Raw genomic sequence first — 4,434 nt, 5'->3', positions numbered from 1 at the left:
TATCTATCTATCTATCTATCTGTATATATATATGTATATATATGTATGTATGTGTGTATGTGTGTGTGTGTGTATGCTTATATACATACATACATATATATGTATGTACATATGTTTGTATGTATGTAAACATGTATACATACATGCAATGCTTATATGTGGGAGAGGGGGCAAGTGTGCATGTTCAATGCACACGTGCATAAAATGTACGCGTGGACATGTATTCTCTTTCTCACACTAATACACAGATTTCACTTATGCATACACAAAATTCACAAAATGCTTACACAGACACGAACACACATGCACGCACACGTGCGCGCGCACACACATACACATACACACACACACACACACACACTTACACACAGAGAGTCATACGCGCCCGTTTGCTAAGGCACACACGCCTACACCTTCCAGGGGGAAAAGACTAAGTAGGTTAGCGTGTTCTAGTATCTAATAGGTCATAAACAAGTCAACCAATCAGAAGCTGAGAAACTAGGTCGATTTAACTAGGTAACTAGGTCAGACGCCGACCTCATTACAATGGCTGTTGACACAGTTTTGTTTTTGTTTAGCCGTTCTTTTCTTTCTTCCTTTTCTCCCACTCTTGCTTTCTTTCTTTTTTTTTCTCATTCTTCAGTTTTATGCTTCTTGTATCTCTGATTTGTTATCTACCCCCCTCTCTATCTCTCTCTCTCTCTATCTCTCTATCTCTCTCTCTGCCCCTCTCTCGCTCTGTCTCTATGTCACACACACTCTTTCTTGCTTTCTTTCACTCTTTCTCTCTCTCTCTTTCTCACTTTCTATCTCTCTCTCCCTTATATATGTATATATATACTGTGAGAAAGATGGACAGATAGAAAGTAATGTATAGACATATGTACGCACGTATGTATATTATGTATGTAGACACACACATATGTATACAGAGAAAAAGACAGAGAGATGGAGAGATAGATGGATAGACAGATAGACAGAAAGTAAAAGGAAGTGAACATATATTTATTACTTTGTCTATCTGTCTATCCATCTGCCAAGCTGTGTGTTTATCGATCGCTCTATCTAACATATCGCTGCGTGTGTTGATTGGCCGTTTATCACTCTAATCAGCACAACTCTCTTAATGTTCAATATAAGCTAATCAAATACTTACACACACACGCGCGCGCGTACATATGTTTTTATTTATTATTAGGCAAAGTTTACTTCATCTGAGTTCCAATTCTGCCGAGGTCAGCTCAGCCTTGTATTCTCTCGGGGTCGATAAAATAAAGTACCAGTCAAGTATTGGCGTCAATGTAATCGACTAACGTCCTCTGTTAAAATTTCTGGCCTTGTGCCAACATTTGAAACCAACAAGGACGGCGAGTTGGCAGAGTCGTTAGCACGCCAGACAAGATACTTAGCAGCATTTTTTCCATCTTTACGGTCTGAGTTCAAATTCCGTCGAGGTTGACTTTGCCTTTCATCCTTGTGAAATCGATGAAACAAGTACGAGCTAAATACTGGGATCGATGTGAACGACTTCTTCCTCCCATCAAAAACTGTTGAACCCGTGCTAAAATTTGAATCCATTATTTATCATTTATTATTATTATTATCATTATTATTGTTATTATCATTATTATTATTATTATTATTATTATTATTATTATTATTATTATTATTATTATTATTATTATTATTATTATTATTATTATTATTATTATTAAGGCGGCGAGCTGGCAGAATCGTTAGCACGGCGGGCGAAATGCTTAGCGGTATTTCGTCTGTCACTGCGTTCTGAGTTCAAATTCTGCCGAGATTGACTTTGCCTTTCATCCTTTCGAGGTCGATAAATTAAGTGCCAGTGAAACACTGGGGTCGATGTAATTGACTTATCGCTTTCCCCAAAATTTCATGCCTAGTGCCTATAGTAGAAAATAATATTATTATTATTATTATTATTATTATTATTATATGTTTGACTTTTGCTTTGCATTTGTACAAGTTGGCGCCAAGTCTCACCCAGAGACCTCAAGAGACAAGTTATGAGTTCATGTTGGTGTTATGCCTAGGGTGTCATATATTTGTTTTTGCGTATAGTTCTAGAGAATGTTTAAGAATACGTAAGAAAATAATGAGATTGTTTTAAAATTTGAGATTACATAGACAGTAATTTACATAGGATATGGGCAGTTCCCATGAGCACTATCTTTTGAATTTCTGCCATTTTGGAGTTTCCTGGTATCTGAGCTAGGTAGCAATCAGCCCCTTTTGCTATCATTCCTAGGGCACCTATGACAACAGGTATTGTTTTAGTCTTCAGGTTCCACATTTTGCCAATTTCTATTTCAAGATCTTTATACTTGCTCAGTTTTTGGTAGGTCTTGACAGATACATTCATGTCGATTGGGACAGTCATATCAACGAGGAGACATGAATTTTGTTTTTCAATTATTATATTTATTATTATTGGTTTGGTCTGGAGAGTGAGATGAGTCCATAACTTTCACTGGGTTATAGGTACATAACCCAATGAAAGTTATGGACACAAATGATGAGACTGATGTTGTTATGTTTCTGTTGAAACTGTCGGAGAGCGGAATTCTAGAAAGAAAGTGTTTAGTTTTTGGATCTATTTTAAAACGGGGGCCACATTTTTCATTAATGTTTTTGGTACGGAAAGACTTTCAAACTTCGTATACTTATCTATTTTGTGTTATAGAACAGAAAAATATTTTTGTATTCGAATTTATTTCATGTAAAAAATTGTCTTACTTCGATAATTTCAACCAATCACTGACAAGTATTCAGTTGTTTACATTTACTCCTTTGGCTGATTAAGCGATGTAAAGCGTATTTAATCTCCATACCTTCGTTTTATTTGCTTTTTTCATTTTAAATTTGCTTTAACCCTAACCCTAACCCTAACCCTAACCCTAACCCTAGGGTTAAGGTTAGGGTTAGGGTTAATTGTTTCAGAATCGTTTGTTTATGTAGTCGGCACTTAATGTATATCGGCTGAATGGACGTCAGTGATTGGTTGAAATTACAGAAATACGACAACTTTAACATGGAATAACATATGGATTTCTTTTTTGAAAAAGATGTTTTATATGACACATTCTACCAGAGTTCCAAGTTTCAAAGTGTTTCGTTAATGAAAAATGTGGCCCCCGTTTTAAAAAAGATCCTAGTTTTTTAATTTGGGATCGGAAGTGTGGGATTGTACACAATATGGAACACAAGTGGCGAGATAAGTGAACCAGGAAAATCTGACAGGAAGTTGCACAAGGAGAGGACGATGTAGTATTGGTAGAAAAGACAGAGATGGGGCAACACGGTAGTGGGTCAGTTATTGGAGCGTGTTTATGAGTTCAGGCCAATCAGTCGAGTAACCTTTCTCTGCAATGAGGTCTTAGATGTAAGTGTGTGTGTGCGTGTGTGTGAGAGTGTGTGTGTGTGTGTGCGCGCGCGCTCGCGCGTGTATATGAGTGAGTGCGTGTGCAGTAACTTCAGAAGTGTACATGATTTGGGGGCAATGCTCTATTGAGCAGGGTTAGTAAGTAGTAGATGGAAGAGGAATTAGTTTTTTTTGATGTGTGTGTGTGTTTGTGTGTATGTGTGTGTGTGCGTGTGCGTATGTGTGTGTGTGTGTGAGCGCGCATGTACGTGCAAAACACACACACAGAGGCAAGCACGCAGCAATTAATGGAAACCAAACTCTGCAATTGTCATTTCTGTAAAAGAGATAACTACTATTGGTTTAATCAAATTTCTCTCTCTTTCTCTCTCTCTCTCTCTCTCTCTCTCCCTCTCTCTCTCTCTCACACACACACACACACACACACACACGCGAGCGCGCGCGCATATACAAACAAACACAGAGACTCAACTGTTGTGGAGTTGGCAGTAGTCGGATTAACCAGTGTGACAGAGATATAAAGTAGTCTAAGTAAGAATTAGTTGAACTGATGGGTTTAATAATAATGTGTGTCGACATGAATCGGATTAGAGATGATATGAAATTAAAAACAGAATGGTGTTGTGTACTTTAAAAGGAATTAGAGGTGAAGTTATCGACAGAGCCCTTCAACGCAGTAGACGATAATATACCAGGAAGATGTGTTTGCAGGGGTGAACAAAACGCGCAAAATTAAAATATTGCAATGAAGTTGGAATACGAAGAAATGAAATTATCATAATTTTTTTTTTAAATATGTTATATTAGTTATGTATTACAGAGAAAATAATTCAATTAAGGTACTTCTAATAATCTCACTAATTAAAGTCAAAGCTATTAAAACGTTTTTAATTTAGCTTTCCACATCTTTATCTGCACTTGTTTATTTACACCCTTTTTCTTCAAAATTGAACTACAACATGTATGTATGCATATATATATATATATACATACATATACATACATATTGATATAATATATATATA

The sequence above is a fragment of the Octopus bimaculoides genome, chromosome 20, assembly GCF_001194135.2.
Source record: "Octopus bimaculoides isolate UCB-OBI-ISO-001 chromosome 20, ASM119413v2, whole genome shotgun sequence".
Lineage (NCBI taxonomy): Eukaryota > Metazoa > Mollusca > Cephalopoda > Octopoda > Octopodidae > Octopus > Octopus bimaculoides.
This window is presented reverse-complemented; position numbering follows the sequence as displayed.